At 39.7% G+C, this 18,029-nt stretch overlaps 1 long non-coding RNA gene across 1 annotated transcript; it reads right to left on the bottom strand.

Moving 5' to 3' along the window:
- Nucleotides 1–3,148: 3,148 nt before the first annotated feature.
- LOC116732466 (uncharacterized) lies at nt 3,149–3,815 on the bottom strand. The gene is made up of 2 exons (XR_004341797.1): nt 3,577–3,815; nt 3,149–3,359 (listed from the first exon to the last, which is right to left on the bottom strand). It is a non-coding gene; the product is annotated as an uncharacterized LOC116732466 (long non-coding RNA).
- Between the last annotated feature and the right edge of the window lie 14,214 nt (nt 3,816–18,029).

The raw sequence follows: 18,029 nt of genomic DNA, 5'->3' as shown, positions 1-18,029 counted from the left end.
GTTAAAGACTTCGCAGGCCTTCGTGCTTTTTCAAATATTCTTCTCAATTTTTTATTTTTATTTTTTTTGTGTGTGTGTGTGAAATCTTGCACTGGGCTGGGCCTGAATCAACTGTTTTTACTGTGCGTCAAGAGTATTATTTCTGTATGCAGTATGTGAACGTGTTTTTATTTCTTATGACTATTATAATGGGTTTTAACCTGTGGAGAGGAACAAAAAGCTGGAAAAAAAAAAAGGAAAAAAAAAGAAAGAAACGACCAAATAAAACGTAACACTCCTGACTCGCCTGCGACTTTTATTGTTGCTGGGAGGCTTTCGTGATTCGTCCGTTCTTCCAACATAAAAACAGCGTGAAATTGCTGCCGATTGATTTGAACTGTTGTCGGTGTGGTCCGCGACAATTGTTCGGCACTTCACTGCCATGTTGGACATCAATGACAGAGTGGGACACCTCCCGCTGTCCGGCGTCGCACCAACAATCGCAGGCCGGAACGAATGTGTTGCTCGTCTGATGACATCCTCATAATTATCTGTCGCAACAATTACTTTGTTTGGAAATAGCACTTTTCGCATCACGCCAAGAAAGTGGCTTTTCTTTCTTTTTATTAAATATTAATGCATGAGGTTCGTGTCTGTGTTTGATGTGTTGTTGAAACGAGGTGAAGAAGCCTGATTCTGACAGACATCTGAGATTGGAGCAAGACGTTTTACTGACTGGGAAAGGAGGCCGAAGAAGAAGAAGAAGAAGAAGTGAAAAGCAAACGCGCGCATGGATTTGGTCTACGTGGTTCGCCAGGTTAACGTTGACAAATGCTGACCAAGATTTCCATTCCCAAATTCAGATTTCTTAGTACAGGGAAGAGATGTTCCGCATTTTTTCTCCTGGGGACTCAAAATCATAATTCGCCCAGTAGAAGAGGCTTGTGGTCAAGGGACTGCAAAATCAATCTCTTGCAGAGTTTTTTTTTTTTTGCCAGAAACACAAATGTGATTTTAGGTTGAAATATTGTCTTTGTTATTTTTGTTGCTTCTGTTGTAGATTAAAGAACCAGTTCGTTTTGTAGGAAATGCATCCCAATTCACACAAACAGTAACATTTTCCATTTAGAAGCAACTTTGTCTCTGGATTTGAAACTTCCATGCCGTTTGTAAAGAAACAGTCAAAATTTAACATCAATAATTTAGGTTTGTCATATGAGGGGGGAAAAAAAAAAACATGATTCACTTTTTTTTTTTTTACCATGTTATTTAATGATTTATAAATGTCACCGTTTCAAACTATTTAGTTAGCAAGCTAAATATCGTCAAACTGAAGCTAAATATTCAGTTTGAAGCTGAATAGTTTGCCTTCAGTCAGTGGCGCAAAAAGTGGGTATGCAGGGTATGCAACGCATAGGGGCGCTGCACTAGAGGGGGCGCCAAAACCCCGTCTCGAAAAATGTTTTTTTCTTGTTGGCATTTTCTATAATTAACAGAATGAAATGATCAATAACAGGGGAACAGCACTGATTAGGCGCCCCTCTGCTCCTTCACCTCCCCTCCTGTCGCTCTCCCTTCCCATGCAGGTGGCTGTGCACGCGCCCCTAAGAGTACGCAGGCGCGTTTTTTTTTTTTTTTTTAAATTTTAGACTACCACTCGTAGTGCACTTGACAAAATGGAGCGGCAGAAAATAAAGCTGTCCGGGGCGCAAAACAGAAAAAGGAAAAGGGAGAAGAATAAAGATGTTGGCGGGATGAAAAAAAGCCTTTCAATGTGGTTGAAAGATAGTAGGTAAGTACCGTCAGTGTATTAGCAGGACAGGAGGGTTGTAAATAATCAAGTTAGCTAAAGCTAGCAGCTAGCCTAATACGGAATCGTCCCATATTTGCTGTTAAAAGTTGCCTCCCCTATTAAACCATTAAGGGACGCGATTTGTTTTGTATTTCTATGAATATCTGATACATAAACCTGTCACAGACACATAACCGCGCACTAAGTAAGAATGACCGAAATAAAACTCAGGAAATATTAACACAGGAAAGCTAAAGCTGCTGTGGCGGCAGTGCCCAGCTATGGTCCAACACTTAGCCCTCCTGGGTGCATTTTTTTCACTCATATGTATTATGGATTCTTTAATTAAAGATGAGTTGTTCAAGTTCATGTGTGTATCAGACAAATTAGTCATCAGAGTCACTAAAGCTCTTAAACTCAAAAAGGTTGGTGACCTATTTTACCAACCTTTTTGGCAGGGGGACACTTGAGTTTAAATGTCTTATTCAATACCACTACAGTGGTGTTGTGATGTATCTGATAAGTCAGATCAGATGTAATGTCCAATCAGTAACTGTTATCCAACAAGGAGATGATTTAAATTAAAGTTTAATTTCTATTGTAGTTTGACTGCTGTATTTTTTAAGCCTATTTAACACAAAATTTATGTCATTCAGCTGTGATGGTGGAGAGAAAGAAGAGAAGATGATGAAAGAGGAAGAATCAGGACAGACAGGGGAAGGCAACAGGTTGGTCTAATGCAGGTGGAAGTGAGGGAGCAACTAGTCCATCTCAAGCACAAATTTTTAAACATTATTTTTAAAAACGGTAAGATCTGTAATTTTTACAACTAATAATGCTTTTTTGACCACATGACTTAGTGGAGAACACCACAGACAAGGGATGAAGGAGACAGACATGAGGTCAGTGATAGAGGAGACAAGTGATGAGATCAGGTAGGCATTAGGAAAGCAACAAAAACCTATATACCATGATGGTTTGAGTTTCTGATGACCATCTTTGATTGTGTTCTTTTTTTGGGAAAATTAGTGCAGGCAGTCATGGTGAGTCAACCACGAGAAAGGAGAATGAGAAACAGAAAGGTGCAGATGAGGGAGAGGAAGAGCAGAGAGGACTAGATGATGAAGAGAGAGAGAAGCACAGAGCTGCGGAGGAGAGAGCCGAGACAAGGCTTTATTCAGAAGAACCATCTGAACCACCTTTACCACACAAAATGGGGGACACATTTAGGCAGTACATGGTTGTAAATGGCCCACAGAAAGTTTCTGATGGTCCATATCCAAGATCAGAGAAGAATAAGAGGTGTTTTTCCAAAGCATACTGTTTTCGTTTACTGTCTAATGGAGAGAAAGTTGAACGAGATTGGTTACTATATTCTAAAAATACTAACAGAGTCTATTGTTTTGCATGTAAGCTTTTTGGTGAAGCTAAAGTTCTTGACACATGCCTTGTGGAGGGGTATAATAACTGGCGATGTCTTTCAAAAACACTGAAGCACCATGAAACCAGTAGTTCTCACATAAATGCTTATCTGACGTGGAAAGAAATGGCATCTCGCTTACGCCTAGGTAAGACTATTGATAGTGAACTGCAGAAAACCATGGTAGCTGAAAAAGCACACTGGAGAAGTGTGTTGACTAGAGTTATCGACTGCATACTTTTCCTTGCAGAGAGAAACTTGCCACTAAGGGGGAAAAATTCTCAGTTAGGAAATCCTAAAAATGGAAATTTTCTGGGAATCCTTGAGCTCATAGCACGATATGATGTAACACTGGCAGAGCATCTTAGAAAGGCTGCCTCCAAACAAACCACTGGATATCTGACATGGTGCACTCAGAATGAATTTTTAGATTCAATATCAGAGTGTGTTTTGAGTAAAATATCTGCCAAGATCAAGTCCTCTAAGTACTTTGCAGTGGAACTGGACTGCACACCTGATATTTCAAAGCAAGAGCAGGCCTCAGTCATCATTCGATATATGGGGGGGCGCCGAAGATATGTTTGCATCCACCTCAAAAATATGGAGTTGCGCCCCTGCCTTCAGTTTAGGTCTAAACTGAATATTTAGCCAGATAGCTTGTGGAGAAATATTTCATTTACAAACTAAACATTTTTAATGTAAAGTCTAAATCTAAAATAATTACTTAAAACGAAATATTTAGTTTGGAGTTATAATCAACTAGTTACAGAGTTAGCTTAAAACTGAGTATCTTGCTAATATTTAGTTTGAAGCTAAATATTTAGGTAAGCTTAGCCTTTCAGCTGAAACATTATGAATGTTAATACTGCCTACTTTTCGAGCTGGGAGGATTTGAGGTTATATATGTTATAAATATAAAACAACCATGTTTTATTGTGTTGTCTCTGGCGTGATGTTAAAAGGCAAACAGGGAACGAAGCAGTTAGAGCTCACAGGCCGCTAACTCTCCTCGCGGACAGGTCAACCTGTTTGATTAGCTCAGCGCGCGCCGCGGGGCGCTCGTCGCTGGGCCTCGCGCAGACATGGCGGCTGCACGTCCCTCCGGCCCGGTCCCTCCTCCATCAGCGCCGTCTCCCAGCTGGACGACGGGCGTTGAAGAAGACGTGAAGCAGGAACTCTCGCCAGCGCCTGACCCTGCAGCACGTCTCAAAGGTTCCTGTTTCCATGGACACCGAGGATGAGGAGCACAGCGGCGAACACTTGAAAATTTCTTGTCGAGTTATTTCATTTATGATTTGAATTTTTACTCTTACTCTATTCCTCCCTCCTCCCCCCATTTCTGTTTTATTATGTCACACAACAAATAGTCTCACAATACTTAGGACAAAAACAAAAAACAAGTTCAGCACAGTAAAATAGCTTGTGGAGAAATATTTAATTTACAAACTAAACATTTTAAATGTTAAGTTTGAGGATCAGAGGAGCTCAGCCTTTCTGTAAATGTTCCCAAATGTTATTTCCAGTTCCAAAATCTCACGTGCCACACCGTTTTTTTAAGGCTTCCTTTAACATTTCCTATGAAAAGAATGTATTTTTTGTAATCTGAATTTTACTTTCCCAAGGTGATCAGTCACTTTAATCAATAATATAATCATAGTCTTAGTCAGATATCAAAATGGGAAAGACGAGGGAACATGCAATTCGCGTAAATTTTGCCATGTCAGGAAATGGCCAAGAAAACAAACCGAAACTTGTCAGAAAACACACAGTCAGCAGGATGGTAAGAAATAATAACAATAGTAATAATACATCACCAAGAGTTCTCAACGCTGAAGAATTGTGGGAAAATGTGTCATCTTGACACCTCAGATGCCACATATGATCACCTGGAGATCTTTTCTCTAGACTGGAGAAAGTCTAGAGTTGAACATTAAATGTTTCAGGTGAGCTGCAGACGCTGCTGCCGTGTTGGACATGATTTTGGATTTTTCAGATGTTCCCACTGTTTATCCCCATCCCTGTTTTCAGGGCAGCTTGGATGCTGAATGGCTGCAGATCCACAGCGTCTTCTCCGAGGTGATGAAAGTTGTGGAAGAGAAGAGGTTAGCCATGTTTATCTCAGTAACAGTTTTAAAATAGTGGTTCCCAAAGATTTTCTTCTGGGCCCCCCTATGGATTACAATAAAATCCCCCCCCCCCCCCCCCCTTAAAAAAAAAAAGAAAATCAACTGGGCACACAAATCGTTGAACCAGACATAAACCTAAACACATTTTTTGTTTTCAAACTCCACTGAAGTTTATTTCACACTTCAGGTTGCAACAAAACAAACTACAAACTACAGTGAGACACTTTTGTGTAACTGTTTTTTTCTTTTTATTCATCCATTCCGTTTCCCGCGCCACCCCTGCAATGGCACTGCGCCCCACCTAGGGGGCGCGCCCCACACTTTGGGACCCACTGGTTTTAAAACATCCTTAGAGATGCTTTACAAAGTTTCCCATTGTGTACATGGACATGTTTAATAACACGTGCTACGATGCTGGAGTTTATTTTCCTAAGCCATCGTATCTTCCTTTGCCACTGAAATGCATACAAACTAACGTAATGGGGATTTGATTAAACATTGTGCATACTTGAGACGACAGCAGACCAATTTCATCCAGTTGATGGAGCACACTATGTTTTGCTCAAACTAAAAGCCTCGTGTGTTCTGCTCTTAGGAGACGAAAGGTCAAAAGAGACGAACAGAATCTCCTGCAGAAGCTGCAAGGAGAAATTGATGAACTGGACAGAATGGACACCGATGCTGTTGCTGCTGTTTCTTAATCATTCTGCTGCTTGTGGGCTCAATGTTGGCGCACAAGATGCAACTGACAGAATCCGGTTAAAGGATTTTCAAAATAAAAGATCCTCCAGACTCAATACATAGAACGGAAATATTTAATTATTTCTTGCGCGGCCCGGTAGCAATTGGTCCACGGACCGGTACCGGTCCGCGCCCCGGGGGTTGGGGACCACTGTCTTAATCTGTATATTTTTAAAAAAAGATGAGGATTGTAGTTGGGAATTTCTTCTTGTAATCTTATTTAGGGTTGTGGAATATGATTGTGATGTAAAAAGGGAAAACAACAATAATGATTCCTGTTTTATTTTGGAATCAATTAAAAATGTTTGTTTTGTTTTTCTTTGATTGCCTATGTTGCAGAATGTTACCCAATTCACTTTTTTCCTCTGCACAATTTTGGCCACCCATTCGTTGATAACATGTTGGTTTTTTTCTTTCTGTCGATCAGATGTGACAATAAAACTTCGTTGTTCAAAGAAATGCAAATTGAGCAAAAGAGAAAAAAAAAAAAAGTAACTTTTTCTTCAACTGTAAAATTGTTATAATAAAAGAGAAGGTATGTTTTGGACAATATGTTTTTTTATTTAGCTAAATAATGTAATAAATCTGTTTAGTGAAACTTTCACTGACTATTATTCGGGTCTAATAAATATAAATCACAAAAAAAAAAAAACAAGACATACACAAAAAAAACAAAGAACTGACAAACAACCCAGGTTTTAAACTGACAGCACAGAATAATCTAAATTAAGCACATTAATTTTGTCATTTCAGTTTGCAAAATTTTATGGTTAATGGCAATGCAGCTTCTGCCTTAACTACAAGTGTTGAGAGTTTTAGTGTTTCAAGAAAGGTGTCCCCCCACGGCCCCTAGGGGGAGTGGGGGAGGGGGAGATTTGTTTTGTGTTCCCTAGCAATATGCTTACTGCAATATTTGCTGGTCTGTATCGTATACAGTCACAAATGTCAATTTAACATTTCAAATACAGTAAAGAGCCTCAGTGTTTATTCTCAACTCTTTGGTGCAAAACGTTTTATTGAAAATTGATTTATACGCTGCATGTCTACGTCTGTCTGTGTAAGGTTGAGATGGAGCTGCACATGAAAACAATCCTGCACCATCCAGAAAACCAACACAAAAGAGACACAATCAAACCTGTCAGATGACTCACCACGCCATCATAACTCAGAAATAGTCCAAATAACTTGGATGCATGTTTACTTTCTTTCCTACTTATGGAAAGTTTCTGTTTATATCATAGGTCTGTGACGCTTTTCTGTCCTAAAGAAAAATATATATAACACTTCAGATATTTCACAAGGAGATATAGCATACATAGAAAAACCTCACGAAGGCCTTACATTATAGCAGAAAGTACCATGTACACCGTAAGGAAGGCTCACAGTATTCAATTATGTCGCATGAATTCCAAGGACATATTGTATTTGACGATATTACATAAAATGAAACAAGCATTTCCTCTCTGTGTGACATCAGACTATAAACAAGAGCCACGTATGTAAACGTCACTTCACAAGGGAAGGAAACGAGTTTTTTAGATCTCTATTGAATGTAAGCTGGACAATAAAGCTGAAAACCTCATAGCAGTAAAAGTATTTCACATCAGTCTGTCAATAATTGTTAATATTGATAATTATTTATTAGTCTTTTGTTTTAATTATCCAAAATACAACCAAACTGGTGGCGTGAAATGTCCTATTTTATCCAGTTTTCACTCCACATGTTTGTTTTTTTTAATTTTTTTCCAGTTATGAGGCACAGTGGCCAAACCTGAAACTGCTGCTGCGCAAGTTACGCAAAAGGTCGTTGCTAGGTAACCAAAGAACGACTAACCAAAGAGAGAGCGAGGAAGAACTGTGCGGTGAAGCTAAAAATTGAACAAAAAATTTGTGTAACAGACTTTTACACAAATTATAAATCTGTTACACAAATTCTTTGTGTAACAGATCATTTCACCTCCTCTGGGTGTCACAGGCAGAATCTGAGCCTGAGAACCGGCAAGAGGAGAGTTCATATCTACTAGGTAAGGTTTATTTGACTATTTTTATAACTTAGTGTAATTTGTAAGAAATAGGCTATGTAGGAATATATGTTTGTGTGTGTGGCTGTGTCGCATTGTGTGTGTTTGTCTTTGTGTGGGTCAGACACACAACGTGTCTACATTTGTGTGCTTGTAGCCTGTATTTGTGTGGGTCATAAGCATTGTGTTGGTTTTGTGTTTGTATGGGTGGAAATTAGGGAATAAGCAAATTATTACTTATCTGCATGATAAGTAATAATTTGCTTATTACTCATCTTAGTAATAAATAAATGATTAATAAGTAATAATTTGCTTATTACTCATCTTAGTAATAAACAAATTATTAATAAGTAATAATTTGCTCGTCTTAAGCAAATTATTCTCAGGTAACAGAAGATCCTACATCATGGTCCTGCTGCTGACCTCTGGTCTGTTGTCTCCTCTCCGACTCTTTGCTCCTTCTGTTGTGACAATAAACATTTCTTTGAAATATATCAAAAGCAACAGTGAGAACAACTTTTGCAAAGAAAATAAAGAGAACTGGGTTTATTCCTGGCAACAACTATCTATCAAGGAATATTACATGAGTTAACAGCAACATTAATATTCCTGTTAACAGGCATTTCATGATATATTGTTATGAATTAGCTAGTCATCATCTAGCCAACATTTTGTGGATACAACAACATTAGTCAACTTACATGATTATTTGGAAAAAACTGCAACATCTTTTCTGTACTCTGTCCATCTGTGCTGAGCTTCAAGACTCTCCTTAGTGACTCACTGGTGTAACATCAGCATTAGCTTTGTATGCTATTGGTTAGTTCAAAGTATCTTCATAGTCTGTCTTGTGGGGAGCCAGAAATCTGAATGGGCAGGGCCACCAAGGGCCACCAAGGGCCACCAAGGGCCACCAAGGGCCAGCAAGGGCCAGCAAGGGCCACTCCTTTTCCAGTTCAGGCATTCGCCTTGTTAGGCCGACAACAACGTTTATTTGCTCACAGCTGTTGAAGCCAATAGGACCTCGTCACATCTGCAAAAAGCAGAGACGCGACGCTAAGGCCACTAAAACGGATCCCATCAAAACCTTGACTGCATCTAGACACTGGTGACAAAGGGCAACTTGTGGAGAGCAACCTGTGGAGAGCAACCTGTGGAGAGCAACGTGTGGAGAGCAATCTGTGGAGAGCAACCTGTGGAGAGCAACTAGTGGAGAGCAACTTGTGGAGAGCAACCTGTGGAGAGCAACTCTCACCTGACATTATGTTTCTCTAATCTGAACCGTTTGCAAATTCAGTTTTCTAGAAATTAATACTACCTTTCTTGAGGACAATGTTCATTATAGTCAATCACCCCAATTTACATCATTTTTGAAATCCTGGGGGGAACCGGAGCACCCGGAGAAAACCCTCCACTAACACGGGGAGAACAGACAAACTCCCACAGAAAGAGGCGCCTGGTTGAGAACAAAGGCCTCTTTTCTGTGAAGATGTCGTGTTAACCACTGCATCACCGTGGTGACCTTTTTTTTTGTCTAAAATATGAGATGTAATTTGGGGTTTTGAAAATGGTTCTGACCTGGACTCTTTTAACTAGTTGCTTGTTTTAGAGGTTTTCTTTACTCACCACAAATGTTTCTCCAATCTGAACCGTTTGCAAATTAAATTTGATAGAAATTAATACTACCTTTCTTGAGGACACGTTACATTGGGCAATCATCAAAATTTACATGGTTTTTAGAAATCTGGGGGAAACCGGAGCACCCGGAGAAAACCCACGGCCATTTTTTTTTTCTGCTCTAAAATAAGAGATTTATTTTGGGGTTTTGCAAACGGTTCAGAAATTAACTAGACATTTTCTCCTAGTTGCTCTATTATGACGTTTTCTTGCTCTTCTTCTGTTGTGATTTTTTGAGCTTAAAACTGTCTTGTACCCTCTTCCACACGGATGTTTTCTTGCCCACTGCCTCCACTGGTTCCTCTGACCGATTTTGCACACAGCTGTCTCTCATCTCTGTGGCCTCAGGTTCTCTCTCTACAACAAAATCATTTGCCTCCTTGTTCGATGTATGAGGAACATTTATGTCCTCTGCCAGTGTTTCTTCTAAGTGATGGTCCTGATTTTTGGCTGCAGAGTCAGAATTGTCTTCCTCATTTCCTTCTTGCCACTTTGCCATGTTTTTTCCTGGAGGTCCAAATTCATTTCCGTCTTGAAGGTCAGATTTCATTTTTTCCTGCTTCGTTTTGAATCTAATCTCACAGCCAGAGTGCAGTTTCTGAAAGGCAGTCAGTTCTTTTATAAGATTTTCCTTTTCAGCTTCAAGCTCCATGATTTTTTGCGAGGAAGCTTCCATGTCTTTAGCTACATCCTGCTTAAAAATGTCTGCCTGCTGCATCAGGCCAGAAACTTCGACTTCATGTCTGGCTTTAAGTCCCTCAAAAGAAATAGTAGCCAGATCCAGAATACTCTTTAGATGTATTATTGTATTAGTTGATTGTTGTTGCAGGACAGACAACTCTTCTCTCCTTCTCTGGTCCAGACTTTCTTTTTCTGCTCTCAGTGTGTTGATGAGCTCAAGGTCGTTCTTGGCTTTTTCCAGATGTGCTTCGTTCAAACGAGTTATTTCGAGCTGGCAATCCTTGTTTTGTTGTCTTAGCGAAGAAACATCCGCTTCATACCTCCACTTTAGGTTTCTGTATGAATCCTCCTTGTCATCATCATGCTTCAGCTGCATCATGTCAGCAGGGCTGAGAGTCGCTGGACTGTTAACTGTGTCTAGTTGTGCCTTTAACTCTAATGTCTTCTTCATAAAAATCTTCTTGATTGTTCTCTGTGTCTGTAGCTCAATCTTTGTATCCTCCAGTTCTTTCTGGGTGGTCTCCAGCTTTTGGGTCACATCAAACAACCTCGCTCTCTCCTTTTCCAAAATAGATCCAAGTCTTTGGATCTCTGTCTGCATTTCAATGGGAGACGGTCTGTTTTCTACCCAGCCTTGTTCAGTTTTCTCACTGTTGGAGTAATTTTCCCTAGACATGTTTATAAAAAGCGCTTTGCGTCTGAACTCGTCAGTAGTGCAGGAAGCAATGACAAGAAGGTAGCAGTTTGTTACATACATACAGTGCTGATGACATCACAAGCATGACTCTAGTTGTGACATCACAGAGTTTTGATTCATCTTTGGAATGATGATGATGCCAGTGTTTGAGAAATCTACCACACTGACCAACCAGCCTCCTCAGTTATACAGTGTTAGGGTGATTGATTTATTCTTTCTGTAGAATAAATACATTTTGGTTCATGGTTATTTTTTTTTGCTCTTACTGTTTTAGTTTCAGGTGATCCTAGTCCCTTGGCTCTGACACCAAATAATCACATCTAGTTGAAACAAATTGAGGTCATTTTATATGGAAATAGTTGTATTGTCTGTAATGTCAGCATCAATCCATTTGTTTCATAACTGAATCAGAGGATTTTCAGAGAATGGAGAGACCAAAGATCTTCATGAATCCCAAGGAACACGGCGGGGAACGGTCAGAGAAAAAGACATAAAAGTTCCAGTTCTAGTTTGTCATAAACCATATAATTTGTTTTATTGGTATTTTGAACGACTATTCCATGGACTCTAGACAGAAGTTGCTGGTGGATTGGAAATGAATGGGAAAGCTGCAGTTTTTAGTTTTTAATTTTATGAAGAAAAAAGAAAAAAACAATGCAGGAAGATGCCAACGCCCAATGGGCTTATGTAAAGCTTCCACCAAATAATAAGAAAAAAATATATAATAAAATACAGTCCTTCATTTATTGATTATAAATGCATAAAAAAAAAACGTCTACAAAGTTTTGACAGGAATTTAAATAGCTTGGGAGACTTTAACAGTCGCTAACACAAGTTAGTTTTTGGTGTACATTGTGAAACTTTATTTGATGTTGCTAAGAATTCAGTAAACCATGTTACAAGTTTGCTGACCCTCTAAAATGCACTAAGTTAAAACTCACGTTCTACTTCGTGTTAAAACTCTTAACATTTGTTCGGTGTGACGAGGTGTTGCTCGCCTTCTCTGTGAATGAATCTGTGTCGTCTGAAAGTGGAGTCCTCGACAAGAAACGTGGAAACGTTGCATCGGCTCGTGTCCTGCGTGGTCACAGAAGTTTGGAAAATCGGCCTACAATCCTTAAATCGTGTGAACCAGACTTAAGACTTACAACTCCACTTATCTCGTGGCGACCGCTGCCCTAACGCCAGCGCGTTCGCTATGCTAACGTTTACATATCCCTTCAAAATAAGATACAGATGCGCCACAAAAAACAAACATTTTATTTTCGTGAAGATTTTAACTCAAGATATCGACTAATAATGGATAATGTGGGAAATCACCTCATGTCCACTGTTTAGCATGATGCTAGTTTCTCTCCCTGAACATCCCCACATGTTTGTTTTTTTAAATTTTTTGCCAGTTATGAGGCACAGTGGCCAAACCTGAAACTGCTGCTGCGCAAGATAGGCGAAAGGTCGTTGCTAGGTAACCAAAGAATGACTAAGTTGCTAGGTAACCAAAGAGAGCGAGGAAGAACTGCTAAAGTCATGCCTCTGCCTACATCTCCCAGAATGCTGTGCGGCTCTGGATCTGAGTTCAGATTCAAAACTGCTTTGGAATTTTTTGTGACTCACACTTTTCCATATCTAAATGTGAAGCTAAAAATTAAACAAAATCTGTTACACAAATTCTTTGTGCAACAGATCATTTCACCTCCTCTGGGTGTCACAGCCAGAATCTGAGCCTGAGAACCAGCAAGAGGAGAGTTCATATCTACTAGGTAAGGTTTATTTGACTATTTTTATAACTTAGTGTAATTTGTAAGAAATAGGCTATGTAGGAATATATGTTGGCTGTGTGTGGCTGTGTCGCATTGTGTGTGTTTGGCTTTTTGTGGGTCAGACACACAACGTGTCTACATTTGTGTGCTTGTAGCCTGTATTTGTGTGGGTCATAAGCATTGTGTTGGTTTTGTGTTTGTATGGGTGGAAATTAGGGAATAAGCAAATTATTACTTATCTGCATGATAAGTAATAATTTGCTTTTACTTATCTTAGTAATAAATAAATTATTAATAAGTAATAATTTGCTCGTCTTAAGCAAATTATTCTCAGGTAACAGAAGATCCTACATCATGGTCCTGCTGCTGACCTCTGGTCTGTTGTCTCCTCTCCGACTCTTTGCTCCTTCTGTTGTGACAATAAACATTTCTTTGAAATATATCAAAAGCAACAGTGAGAACAACTTTTGCAAAGAAAATAAAGAGAACTGGGTTTATTCCTGGCAACAACTATCTATCAAGGAATATTACATGGGTTAACAGCAACATTAATATTCATGTTAACAGGCATTTCATGATATATTGGTATGAATTAACTAGTCATCATCTAGCCAACATTTTGTGGATACAACAACATTAGTCAACTTACATGATTATTTGGAAAAAACTGCAACACCTTTTCTGTACTCTGTCCATCTGTGCTGAGCTTCAAGACTCTCCTTAGTGACTCACTGGTGTAACATCAGCATTAGCTTTGTATGCTATTGGTTAGTTCAAAGTATCTTCATAGTCTGTCTTGTGGGGAGCCAGAAATCTGAATGGGCAGGGCCACCAAGGGCCACCAAGGGCCACCAAGGGCCAGCAAGGGCCAGCAAGGGCCACTCCTTTTCCAGTTCAGGCATTCGCCTTGTTAGGCCGACAACAAAGTTTATTTGCTCACAGCTGTTGAAGCCAATAGGACCTCGTCACATCTGCAAAAAGCAGAGACGCAACGCTAAGGCCACTAAAACGGATCCCATCAAAACCTTGACTGCATCTAGACACTGGTGACAAAGGGCAACGTGTGGAGAGCAACGTGTGGAGAGCAACCTGTGGAGAGCAACTTGTGGAGAGCAACCTGTGGAGAGCAACGTGTGGAGAGCAACCTGTGGAGAGCAACTTGTGGAGAGCAACCTGTGGAGAGCAACCTGTGGAGAGCAACTTGTGGAGAGCAACCTGTGGAGAGCAACCTGTGGAGAGCAAATTGTGGAGAGCAACCTGTGGAGAGCAACCTGTGGAGAGCAACTTGTGGAGAGCAACCTGTGGAGAGCAACTTGTGGAGAGCAACCTGTGGAGAGCAACCTGTGGAGAGCAACTTGTGGAGAGCAACTTGTGGAGAGCAACTTGTGGAGAGCAACTCTCACCTGACATTATGTTTCTCTAATCTGAACCGTTTGCAAATTCAGTTTTCTAGAAATTAATACTACCTTTCTTGAGGACAATGTTCATTATAGTCAATCACCCCAATTTACATCATTTTTGAAATCCTGGGGGGAACCGGAGCACCCGGAGAAAACCCTCCACTAACACGGGGAGAACAGACAAACTCCCACAGAAAGAGGCGCCTGGTTGAGAACAAAGGCCTCTTTTCTGTGAAGATGTCGTGTTAACCACTGCATCACCGTGGTGACCTTTTTTTTTGTCTAAAATATGAGATGTAATTTGGGGTTTTGAAAATGGTTCTGACCTGGACTCTTTTAACTAGTTGCTTGTTTTAGAGGTTTTCTTTACTCACCACAAATGTTTCTCCAATCTGAACCGTTTGCAAATTAAATTTGATAGAAATTAATACTACCTTTCTTGAGGACACGTTACATTGGGCAATCATCAAAATTTACATGGTTTTTGGAAATCTGGGGGAAACCGGAGCACCCGGAGAAAACCCACGGCCATTTTTTTTTTCTGCTCTAAAATAAGAGATTTATTTTGGGGTTTTGCAAACGGTTCAGAAATTAACTAGACATTTTCTCCTAGTTGCTCTATTATGACGTTTTCTTGCTTTTCTTCTGTTGTGATTTTTTGAGCTTAAAACTGTCTTGTACCCTCTTCCACACGGATGTTTTCTTGCCCACTGCCTCCACTGGTTCCTCTGACCGATTTTGCACACAGCTGTCTCTCATCTCTGTGGCCTCAGGTTCTCTCTCTACAACAAAATCATTTGCCTCCTTGTTCGATGTATGAGGAACATTTATGTCCTCTGCCAGTGTTTCTTCTAAGTGATGGTCCTGATTTTTGGCTGCAGAGTCAGAATTGTCTTCCTCATTTCCTTCTTGCCACTTTGCCATGTTTTTTCCTGGAGGTCTAAATTCATTTCTGTCTTGAAGGTCAGATTTCATTTTTTCCTGCTTCGTTTTGAATCTAATCTCACAGCCAGAGTGCAGTTTCTGAAAGGCAGTCAGTTCTTTTATAAGATTTTCCTTTTCAGCTTCAAGCTCCATGATTTTTTGCGAGGAAGCTTCCATGTCTTTAGCTCCATCCTGCTTAAATATGTCTGCCTGCTGCATCAGGCCAGAAACTTCGCCTTCATGTCTGGCTTTAAGTCCCTCAAAAGAAATAGTAGCCAGATCCAGAATACTCTTTAGATGTATTATTGTATTAGTTGATTGTTGTTGCAGGACAGACAACTCTTCTCTCCTTCTCTGGTCCATATCTTTCTTTTTCTGCTCTCAGTGTGTTGATGAGCTCAAGGTCATTCTTTGCTTTTTCCAGATGTGCTTCGTTCAAACGAGTTATTTCGAGCTGGCAATCCTTGTTTTGTTGTCTTAGCGAAGAAACATCCGCTTCATACCTCCACTTTAGGTTTCTGTATGAATCCTCCTTGTCATCATCATGCTTCAGCTGCATCATGTCAGCAGGGCTGAGAGTCGCTGGACTGTTAACTGTGTCTAGTTGTGCCTTTAACTCTAATGTCTTCTTCATAAAAATCTTCTTGATTGTTCTCTGTGTCTGTAGCTCAATCTTTGTATCCTCCAGTTCTTTCTGGGTGGTCTCCAGCTTTTGGGTCACATCAAACAACCTCGCTCTCTCCTTTTCCAAAATAGATCCAAGTCTTTGGATCTCTCTCTGCATTTCAATGGGAGACGGTCTGTTCTCTACCCAGCCTTGTTCAGTTTTCTCACTGTTGGAGCAATTTTCCCTAGACATGTTTATAAAAAGCGCTTTGCGTACGTCTGAACTCGTCAGTAGTGCAGGAAGCAATGACAAGAAGGTAGCAGTTTGTTACATACATACAGTGCTGATGACATCACAAGCATGACTCTAGTTGTGACATCACAGAGTTTTGATTCATCTTTGGAATGATGATGATGCCAGTGTTTGAGAAATCTACCACACTGACCAACCAGCCTCCTCAGTTATACAGTGTTAGGGTGACTGATTTATTCTTTCTGTAGAATAAATACATTTTGGTTCATGGTTATTTTTTTTTGCTCTTACTTTTTTAGTTTCAGGTGATCCTAGTCCCTTGGCTCTGACACCAAATAATCACATCTAGTTGAAACAAATTGAGGCCATTTTATATGGAAATAGTTGTATTGTCTGTAATGTCAGCATCAATCCATTTGTTTCATAACTGAATCAGAGGATTTTCAGAGAATGGAGAGACCAAAGATCTTCATGAATCCCAAGGAACACGGCGGGGAACGGTCAGAGAAAAAGACATAAAAGTTCCAGTTCTAGTTTGTCATAAACCATATAATTTGTTTTATTGGTATTTTGAACGACTATTCCATGGACTCTAGACCGAAGTTGCTGGTGGATTGGAAATGAATGGGAAAGCTGCAGTTTTTAGTTTTTAATTTTATGAAGAAAAAAGAAAAAATCAATGCAGGAAGATGCCAACGCCCAATGGGCTTATGTAAAGCTTCCACCAAATAATAAGAAAAAAATATATAATAAAATACAGTCCTTCATTTATTGATTATAAATGCATGAAAAAAAAAACGTCTACAAAGTTTTGACAGGAATTTAAATAGCTTGGGAGACTTTAACAGTCGCTAACACAAGTTAGTTTTTGGTGTACATTGTGAAACTTTATTTGATGTTGCTAAGAATTCAGGAAACCATGTTACCAGTTTGCTGACCCTCTAAAATGCACCAAGTTAAAACTCACGTTCTACTTCGTGTTAAAACTCTTAACGTTTGTTCGGTGTGACGAGGTGTTGCTCGCCTTCTCTGTGAATGAATCTGTGTCGTCTGAAAGTGGAGTCCTCGACAAGAAACGTGGAAACGTTGCATCGGCTCGTGTCCTGCGTGGTCACAGAAGTTTGGAAAATCGGCCTACAATCCTTAAATCGTGTGAACCAGACTTAAGACTTACAACTCCATGGCGACCGCTGCCCTAACGCCAGCGCGTTCGCTATGCTAACGTTTACGTCTTCAAAATAAGATACAGATGCGCCACAAAAACAAACATTTTATATTCGTGAAAATTTTAACTCACGATATCGGCTAATAATGGATAATGTGGGAAATCACCTCATATCCACTGTTTAGCATGATGCCAGTTTCTCTCCCTGCACACTAGGGGGCAGTGTCTCAAGAACTCTGAAATGAGTCTACATTTTAATTAGAAATCTGGTGGATTTTACTATAAAGTTGAAACAGGATGATTAAGTGTGGCATCTTTTTTTTTTTAGAATAAGAAAATGCACACTGAAAAAAGAAATTATGTGATCCAATTACCCAACTAGGAACTAGACATCACAAAAATGTCTCTAACAAAAATAAACCAACAAATGAAATGAACTTTAACATCTCCAGTAGAACTCTAAAAAATTATGAAAGAAAATTGGAAATTAACACAGTATTATGTAAAATGGATGGTTTTTTTTAGCTTGTTGCTTTGATTCTTTCATGGATGTTCAGTTCCTTCAGACTAGCCAGCAGCAATTAGCAAATACCTGGTGGAACACCTAGGAGCTACTTCTTAGTGCAACGCTGCTAAAAACGTTGTCGAAGGGTCAGTGTTGTGATGACTTCGTGAAGGCGGAGTTTCAGAAAGGGCTGGGGTTTTTAAAGAGACAGAGGCCCAATTTCAAAGTATGAAGCCAAATCTCTTTTAAGTCATATTTGACATATATAATCTTTTTCTAACA

This window comes from Xiphophorus hellerii, chromosome 14 (assembly GCF_003331165.1).
Source record: "Xiphophorus hellerii strain 12219 chromosome 14, Xiphophorus_hellerii-4.1, whole genome shotgun sequence".
In the NCBI taxonomy this organism is placed as follows: domain Eukaryota; kingdom Metazoa; phylum Chordata; class Actinopteri; order Cyprinodontiformes; family Poeciliidae; genus Xiphophorus; species Xiphophorus hellerii.
Note: the sequence above shows the minus strand (reverse complement) of the source record. Positions and strands in the feature narration are given on the sequence as shown.